Source organism: Numenius arquata, chromosome 23 (genome assembly GCF_964106895.1).
Source record: "Numenius arquata chromosome 23, bNumArq3.hap1.1, whole genome shotgun sequence".
Taxonomy (NCBI): Eukaryota; Metazoa; Chordata; class Aves; order Charadriiformes; family Scolopacidae; genus Numenius; species Numenius arquata.
The window spans coordinates 2,799,272-2,808,940 of NC_133598.1; positions in this window are offsets into that span (position 1 = coordinate 2,799,272).

The following is a 9,669-nucleotide window of genomic DNA, read 5'->3' on the forward strand; positions in this document are numbered from 1 at the left end:
GGTGCCCCGAGCTGCTGCGCCCGGATTTACCGTGCCCAGTGCCCAGTTGGACGGACGTTCCTCCTGTCCGGTTCTGCCGTGCCCGGTGCTGCCTGGACGGCTCCTGGCGATCAGATTTGCCGTGTCCGGTGCTCCCTAGATGGCTCCCGGTGACTGGACACACTCAGGTCCCGTCTGGATGGCTCCCGGTGATCAGGTCTGCCGTGCCCGGTGCTCCCTGGACGGCTCCCGGTGCCCGGAGCGTGCCTGCCCGCTGCCCGGCCGGACGGCTGCCGGTGCCCCGCTTCACCGTGGGCGGCGAGACGGCTCCCGGTGCTCGGACGTGGCGCTCCCGGTGCCCGGACCAGACGCTCCCGCAGTCCCTACCCGCTGCTCGGCGGCGGGGCTCCCGGTCCCGGAGCCCCGGGGGGGGGGGGGCGCGGTGATGCCTGGGGGGGAGTGGCGTCGGGGGGGGGGGGGGAAGCGTTACCGGGGAGTACGGGGGGTGCCGGGGGAGCGGAGCGGCCGCACCGGACGCTCCCGCCGCCTTTGTGCGGGGCAGCGCCGCGTCCCCGCCGGGCGGAGCGGCCCCCCCCGCGCCCCGCCCCCGCCGGGCCCCGCCCCCCACGCCCCGCCAATCACATTCAAACCGCGCGGCCGCCCCGCCCCCCGCCGCCCCCGGCCCCGCCTCCTCCCCGCCGTCCCTCCCTCCCCCCGCCCCCGCCACCTCCCCGGGGGTCACCGGCCCGGGGGGAGCCCGCCCCCCCCCCTCGCCGCCAACTTTTTCCGCGCCGTGAAAACTCCCCCCGCGGCGTAGGGTCGGGACGGGGCCACGGGGAAAAGTCCCTCCCCGTGTCCCCCGGGCCCCCCCCCCCCCCCGGGTCCGTGTCCCCTGCCCTTCCATGTCCCCTCGCCCCCTTCGTGTCCTCTCCCCCCCCCCCCGCCGTGTCCCCTGCACCCCCTACCCTCCCCATATCCACTGCCCCTCCGGGTCCCCTGCCCCATCCTGTGTCCCCTGGCCCCCTGGTGACCCTGCCCCCTCCCAATATCCTCTTGCCCCCCTGTGTCCCCTGCCCTCCTGCGTTCCCTGGCTCCCCCCCTCACCCCTGGGGCTGCTCCCTCCACACCCCCGCTGGCCTGGGACTCACATCACCCCCCACCCCCCCTAACACGCTGCAGCGGGTCCCCTGCTGTCCCCAGGTCCCCTTTAGGGTGCACCGGGGCAGGATTAGCCCCTGTGTCCCCCTGGCACCCACACGGGTCCTGGTTGCCCCCCTCTTGGGAACACAGGGGACACCCCTTGGTCCCCGGGTGTCACCCAGGCGGGTGCCACCACCCATGGGGTGTCCACAACCATCCCGGGGGGCTGCCGGAGCTGGCACCCCATGGCCACGGAAGGCCACGGCACAGCCAGGGGTGTCCCCGATGTCCCCAAATCAGCTGGGGGGTGGGAGGGGACATCCTGCATCCAGTCCCCCACCGTGGCCCCCCACCTCCCACCCCAGCCGTGGGGAAGGGCACCTCTGTCCCCAAAAAGGGGGCACTGGGAGGGAGCGAGGGGGCTGGGACACACTGGGGGGGATCTGGGACACAGTATAAGGGGACTGGGACACACTGGGGGGGATCTGGGACACAGTGGGGGGGGGGACTGGGATACACCGGGGGGATTCAGGACACAGAAAGGGGATCCAGGACACGGCGCGGGGGGGGACACCGGGATGTGGCAAGGGGATCTGGGACATGGTGGTAGGGGACTGGGACATGCCAGGGGGGGACCAGGACACGCCGGGGAGATCCAGGACATGCTGGGGGGGACTGGGACATACTGGGGGGATCTGGGACATGGCAGGGGAGAAGGGACACACTGAAGGGTGACTGGGACACACTGGGGGGGACCGGGATACGCTGGTGGAGACCGGGACACACAGGGGGGGAGTGGGAGCACCGAGGAGGCGGGACTGGGACACGCTGGGGTGGCTCTGGGAACACCGGGGGGGGGGGGACGACACATGACTGGGAACACCAGGGGAGACTGGGACACACCAGAGGCCCTCGTCATGGAAAGAAACTACGGCCAATCACCCCAAATTTTGGCAGCGGCGGGGGGGGGGGGGGGGGGGGGCAGGGGAGGCTGCCCTTCCCAAAGCAGAAAGGGGCAGATGGTGTGGGGGGGTGGTGGTGTCCCTCTGCTTTCTTGGGGGGGGGACACAAACCGGGGGGGTTTTCTGCCGGCTGCCTCCTTCCCCTGCGCCGTCCTCCCTCCCTTTCTCTGCCTTTCCTGTAACTTAAGCTTTTGTTGTGAGCAGGAGCAGCCCGGGCTGCCGTGAAAAGAGGGCCCCACCGCCTTTCAGAGCGTAATTGAAACCATTGCGCGGCTCCTGGCCGAGGGGGAAGGGCAGGGGGGGCTCCAGAAATCAAAGCTGGGGGGGGGGGACACACACACGCACACACACACACGCACACACACATTACGCACACCCGCTCCCGGTCCCCCCCTCCCCGTTGGCACCCCGAGCGTTGCTGAGATGCTGGGGGCTCCCCCCCCGGCTCTTGCCAAGGGGTCAGGGATGGAAGGTCCCCACGGCCCCCGGTGAAGCTGGGATGGGGGTCCCGTGGGGTGAACTGGGGGTGGGGTGGGTGCCAGCACCCTGGTGGCCACCCGTCCCCCCCCAGCGGGGACACCCAGGGGTGCTGCCGGGCCCGCGGCCGCCATGTGCCGGGGAGGGTGGCTCGGCACGGCCGGCGCTTGGCGGCCGCCCAGCGAGTCCCCGGCCGGGGAGGTGCTGGCCAAGGGCCTGGCTGGCCGCCGGGCTGCGGGGGCCGGAGCTCAGGCCGGATCCTGGCCAGTAGTCACCTCCCGGCCCCTTCCCGGCTCCCCGCTTGCGGGCGGGACATGGGGTGGCTCCTCCGGCCACCGCTCCCCCAGGGTGCGGGGTCTGGCTTGTGTGACCCCCCCAGTGTCCCCCGCCTCGGTGGTCTTCGCCATGGCCCTGCCAGCTGGGGATGGGGACAGAGGGGCTGCGGGGGTGTTGGTGCAGCCACGTGGATCTTGGCTTCCTAAAAGTTGTGGATTTTGGCTTCTTTCCGGGGGAGGGGGGGATGTCACTTCCAGAGGGGGTGGGAGGGGCTGGGTCTGTCCCCGCGCTCCCTGTCCTCCTGGGTGCCGCGGGGTGCTGGTGGCTCGAGACAGGGGGTACCCAGGACCTTGGGCACTGGAGACACACGGGGACGTGGTCCCACCTGGAGCGGGTGCGGAGCCCTTCTGGGGGGCTGCCAGCCCCAGACCTGTTGGACACCCAGGGAGGCAGCCCATAGGGTCCCGCCTGCTCAGGGGTGTCCCCTCACAGGGACATGCAGGTGGCTGGGGAATCCTTTTGGTCCCATTTGTCCCTGCCACCAGGCTCCCAGCCCTGTCCCCAGGCACTGCCAGGGACATACTGGGCGGGAGAGGGTCCTGGCCCCTCCCCAGAAGCTTCCCTGCGGGGGTCTAGGGTTGGCGTCCTGGGTAGAGGGGACCCTGTGAGGACAGGGACCCCTCCTGGCACCCGGCAGGAGAGGGTGCGTGCTGCCAGCAGGACAGGCTGGGTGTTACTGGGAGTATGGGGCCAAGCCCAGTTCCCCCCAAAGCTCCCCCTCACAGCCCCCCAGGAGATGCTCAGGGTAAGGGGGACCCAGGAGTCCTGATGCCCCCACTACTCCTCTCTGACTTCACCCCAGTACAGCACTGGGGGATGCTGGTGGACACTGGAGGGCATGGTCCCCTCTCCCCAGGCCTCCTCCAGCGCTACGGGGTGCTGGAGTGGTTGTGGGAGGAGGGCCAGGGATGGGGGACACAGCTGGAACCCCCCAGTTCCTGGCCTCGGATGCCTGGCAGCACCCTGAGCGGTTCCCAGCACCCCCAGCCCAGCCACGGGCAGATCCGGGCCCCCTCTGAGCCTCCTCCCTGGGGACCGGAGCCCTGGTGCACACCCGTGGGTGACACCGGGGCTAGTACCGGCCCCACGCGCTGCCCCACTGTGGGGCTGGTGGCCAGCACTGCTCGAGAGGGCAATATTTGGGGTGTGTGTATGGGGGGCCTCTGACAGCACCATCTCCCACCACCCCCATCCCTTGGGGATGGGCATGGAGGAGGGCGAAGCCAAAATCAGGGGACGGAGTGGCTGTGCCAGGCAATGCCAGTCAGGATGGGGACCCCCGGGGGTGCCCTAGGAGCTCAGAGGAAGGGCCCCCCCGGCCCCTACCCTCAGCTTTGTTTCACACTTAAGAGCCTCTAATTAAAACCAGCCACAAAAGCCCTGGCTGGCGGCAGGCTCAAGGTGCCAGTGGAGGACGGGGGTCCGTCACCAAGGGAACAGAGAGGGATGCGGGGCCCCCAGCGTGGGCACCGTGGAGCCCCCCCGCACCCCTGTGCGTGAGCGGGCACACGTGTGCACACACACACACATGCACAGGCGTGCACATGCACACACAGCGCCCGCAGGAGGGGCAAGAGTGCGGACGCGGGAGGCAAGTGGGGGGCGACAGCATTGGGGGGTGACAGCGTTGGGGGGTGCTGGTGTGAAAGGTCTGCTGGCACACATGTGTGCACGCGTGTGTTTGCACACCTGTGCCCCACTTTGCTGCACACACATTATCCTATGGGTTAGGGCGGGCAGGAACCAGTGCCTGTTTTTCTTAGGCCTGGTTTGTACTGGTCTAAACTGGTCTAATGGTCTGCAATGGCTCCATGGGGTGGGAGGGGTCCATGAGCAGTGCTGGCCAGGTGAGCTGGCGGGGGGAGCTGAGCCCTGGGGTACCTCTGGGGTGAGCCACAAGCTGAACCAAGCCCTGGGGTATCTGTGGGGCGGGCTGTGGGGTAAGGTGAGCCCTCGGGTATCTGTGGGGTGGGCCGTGGGGTGAGCCGAGCCCTGGGGTACCCCTGGGGTGGGCCGTGGGGTAAGCCAAGTCCTGGGCGAGCTGTGGGGTGGGCCGTGGGGTGAGCCGAGCCCTGGCATACCCATGGGGTGAACTGAGCCCTGGGGCACCCATGGGGTGGGCTGTGGGGTGAGATGGGCCCTGGGGTACCCCTGGGGTGGGCCGTGGGGTGCCCCAGCACCGGGGTCAGCCCTCGCTGCCAGCACGGCTGCAGCGGGCACCTACCCGGGCACAGCGTGTTAGCCAAACCCCGGCAGCCAGACGGGAGCAGAGGGCTGACGGGCAACCCCGAGAGGATGCGTGACCACCGAGGTGAGGGTCCGACTGCCTGGATACCCCCAATGGCCTGTGAGTCCCCAAACCTCCCCCCCAGTGCCAGCGGGGGGACAGGACTCACCCGGTGTGGTGCTGGCAGGCCGCTGGCGGGGCCGGCGCGCGGGGGGAAGCTGGCTTTAAGCACACCTTGACCTTGCTGGCAGGGGAGGGATCCCTTCAGCTTGTCCGACACATCTCCTGCCAGCGCCCGGCATTGAGAGCGCCGCGAGCTCGCGCGCGGAGGAGCCGGCATGAAAAGGCAGCTTAGGCATCTCCTGCTGGGAGAGATGGATTAGGGGCTTCGGGGAGGGCCGGGGGGACAGCGAGAGGCACAGCCGCCACCGCCGCGGCATCGCCGGGGCCAGGCATCGTGCCGGCTGGGCAAGAGCAGGGAGGGCCGGGCACGGTGCCGCCGGCCACCGTCTCGCGGCATCCCGGTGGGAGAAGGGGGCAGCGGGCCAGGCCAGGCAGGGGGGGATGTTGGGGGGGGGTCCCCCTGAAATGGAGCATGGGAAGTAAAAGGGACTGTCTCGGCTGGGAGGGGGACAGGGCACGCAGGGCTGGCAGCCCTGCTCCCTCCACATGGCCCCGGGCACACCCCCCCCAGCGGGTCCCCAAGGCATCCGCTGCCCGGTCCCCCAGCTGTCGCTGTCAGGGGGACGGGGTATTTTTAGAGCCGCCTGGGGACCGGCAGGTTGAGCGGTGACAATTTTTGCCCCTGGAAGCAGGAGGCGTGAGGCGGGGGTGGCGGGAGGCTTTGCCAGCCCCTGGCACTTTCCCTTTTTGCTCAGATTTGGGGTCAGAAATGTCCTGTTTGTCCCCAGGGGAAGGCCCCAGTGCTGGCAATGGGTCCCCATAGGGCAGGGGGGGGTCCAGCCATCTCAGCACCATCCCAGGGCTCCGTGCTGGGTCAGCGTCTGTGCTCCCAAGTCAATGTGGCCCGGACTCCTGGGTCCCCCCCCCAGGACTGTCCCTGCTGTATGGGGTGGGGGTCGATGGCCCTGGTGGCCCCCGTCCCTCCCTATGCCAGGAACAGCTGTGCCCCCGGCTGATGGTAGGGGGACTCTGCCAGCACCAGGCATGTGACAGGAGGTGACAGAGCTGGCTGCTATTTATACCCGGCCCTTGTCAGGGCTGGGCGTGGGGACACAGGCGAGCCCATGCCACAGGCCCAGGGTGGCCCTCAGGGTCCCCTGGGTGCCCACCTGTCTCCCAGCACCACCCAAATCCCCCCTGCAGGGGGGGCAGTGGGGCCATTCCTGCCCCCACGGTGTCTCACGGACACTCCAACTGTCCCCAGCCCACTGGGGACAACGAGCCGTCCCCATGGGACACTGAGCCACCCCTGTGCCCAGACGGGGCACAGAGTTGTGCCCGATGGGGACTTCAAGCTGTCCCCATGCCTGATGGGGACACTGAGCTGTCCCTGTGCCCAGTGGGGACAGAGCTGTCCGCATGCCCAGACCCTCCAGGCGAGGGGGCACCGGGGGGCAGAGCGGGGCAGGTTTGTCTCCCAGCAGCCACAGGTCCCTGTTGGACACATGTCCCCACACGGGCTGCCCTCACTGTGGGGAGAAACCCATGGGGGGGCTGTTCCTTCTGGGCCCCCACCGTCTACCTCCTCTGCAGCGAGCGCCGGGGGCCGGGGGGCCGCAGCCCCCGCACAAAGCTGCTTTACATGAGAAGAGGGGCCCAGGAGGCCGCAGCACCGGCCTCCGCCTCCCGGCCTGCAGAAAGGGGCCTCCTTCCCTCCCGGTTGCTGGCCTGCCCCTGCTCACACACTCACCACGCTCACACCCGTCGGTGCACGCCGCACACGTACACTCAGGGGTGGGGGTCCCCTGGCCTGGGGACACCATTCCCCTCTAACACCTTAGGCCGAGAAGTCTGAGCCCTCCCCGGGCTGCCCTCACAAAGCCCCCTGGCCCCAGCTCCCCACTGCCACAGCTGGGCTCTGCTCCCCCCTGTAGCACTGAGGGAAACTGAGGCAGGGGGTGAGGGGCCTTGGACAGCACCAAGGGGGGCACCTAGCCCTGGGGGGGCACCCCTGGTGTGCCAGATCTCCCTAGCCCTGAAGCCCAAGCAGGCAGGGCTGGATGCCCCCCACCCATCAGTGAGGATGAGCACCAGCTTCGTGCACGCAGCGGGGTGTGTGTGGGGGAATGCTGAGAAGAGGCATAAGCCACCAGAACACCCTGGTCTTGCCAGGGGAGCTGCCACCCCACCTGCACCGGGGGGTGCCAGGCACCCAGGCTCCCTGGCCCAGTGCTCGTCCCACCTGGCTCGAATAGGCTCCATCTCCCTGTGGGGACACACTCAGACCCCTCACGGTGAGTGGGGGGCTGACGATGTGGGTGGGGGTCCCAGTGCCTACCTGTGTGGAGCAGGAGCTCCCTCTCGTGGGCACAGCCCCGGCACTGAGCAGGGCCCAGGGTGCCCACCTGGGACCCACAAGTGGGGTGGCTGCAGGACACGCGTGTCTCTTCCACCGAGCCACCCCCGGGGCCGCTCCACACAGCGTGGCTGGGCTCCCTGGGCAGGGATCCCAGCTCCACCCTGCCCGCCTGGACCTGATGGGTGCTGCGGGAGAACAAGGAGGGGGAAAGTCCCCTCTGAAAACGCAGCGGCAACTCCTGGAAGGATAACGGCCGCTCCCCTCCCTGCCTTTGCTTCTCCACCCTCTGCCAGGCCGAGCTGCAAGGCAGTTCTTGGGACACAAGGAGCTGCAGGGATACTGGCAGGGAGAGAGACCATGACCCATGAAGGAGAGACAGAGGGCCGGCAGCTCCAGACCGGCAACTGCCCCTTGCCCAGGCAGCTGGGACCACAGCCCTGGTGCAGGATGAGACGGGTGACCCTCAGCACTGAGGTGTTTGGGGGGAGCAGAGTAAAGCACAGACAGGCACGGTGTCAGCAGGACTTTCTTAGGGCAACAAGGAGCAAATTCCAGCACGTTCCTGTCCAAGAAAGCTGTGGGAGCCACCCTGCGATGCAGAGGTCCCAACTCTGGACCACAAAGTCCTCCTCAGCACATAGGGCTGACTGGTCCCTGAAGAGAGCCAGAATCAGGGGGACTTCCCGGGGTGATTTCCCCAGGGCTGCTGAGGTGGGCAGCAGGATGAGAGCCGCATCCATACGAGCAAGGTAGAGGCAGATGCATGAGAGAGCTCCATGCAGGAGTTCTGGCAGTACAGCCCAGCCTGGCACACTGGTCAGGTCAGCTCTGCTGTGAGCTGCATAGCAGCATAGCACAGAGCATAACCATGGCTTCGGCCTCTCCTGTGTCCGACCCATGGCCTCACTGCACAGGGCTCGTCCCCAGCCATTCACCTCATCGACAGGTTCAGCGGCGCAGACAGGGGCACGGTCTGGTGAACACGCTTCAGACAGGCCCATTTCCAAACTCCTCTCTCCTCACCCTGCCCGGATGAGGCAGCAGAGGGCAGCACGCAAGCAGGATCCAAGCAGCGAGGCTTCTGCTGAGAGAAAGAAAAGGAATGAATGGAGAGACAGATGGAATCCGGTTTTCCTGCTGTCAGGGACAGCGGGGAGACGGCGACACACGCCGCCATGCTCAGAGACAGCTGGTAACAGCTGCGGTGGTGGATGGAAAAGCAGGGCCTCATCTGCTGCAGCCCCTGCACTCAAAGGCCTGTGAGCTGCTGCGAGACAGAGACCCCAGGCATCGCCTGGAGCGTGCAGGCCCGGGGCACTGCTCCTCTGCCACCACATACAGGGACCTGGCTCTGCTTGTGCAAGCCAGGCACACGCCTCTCTGCTCAGGGGTGAAGAAAGGCCCCTGCGGCCTGGCTGAAGGCCTGGGGTGGGAGCAGGGCTACAGGCATGGCTCCACCTGGCCCTGGGCATTGTGCTTCAGTGCAGGGTTGGCTCCTAACACTGTGATCAGGCTCAGGCTTTGTGCTGGGCACCATGGCTTACTTCAGGGCTGGCCCCGGGCACTATCACCCACCTCAGGGCTGGCCTTGGGCCCCACCACCCGCCTCAGTGCTGGCCCTATGCACCATCACCCACCTCTGGGCCTGGCCCCGGGCCCCATCACACGCCTCAGGCCTGGCCCCAGGCCCCATTGCTGCCTCGGGGTTGGCTCCGGGCCCCATCACCACCTCAGGGCTGGTCCTGGGCGCCATCACCCGCCTTACAGCTGACCCCAGGCTAGCTAGGCCAGGGGCCCTTCCCCACCGCCCGCTGGGTGCCGAGGGGCGCCGACACCCCAACCCAGCGCCCCTCAACGCTCCCCCCTTCCCGGGCCACTCTGAGGAGAGTCTGCGCATGCGCCCCCCTCAGCAGCCAGCCGGACACGCGGCGCACACAAGGGGGCGGTGGCGATCCGGTGCTCCTATTGGTTCGTACCGCCATCACTCAAGAGCCAGAGGGAGTCCCATTGGCTCTGATCGCGAGGCGGGAAGGCTGAAACGCGGCTCGCGCCCTCCCCGGTGCCCC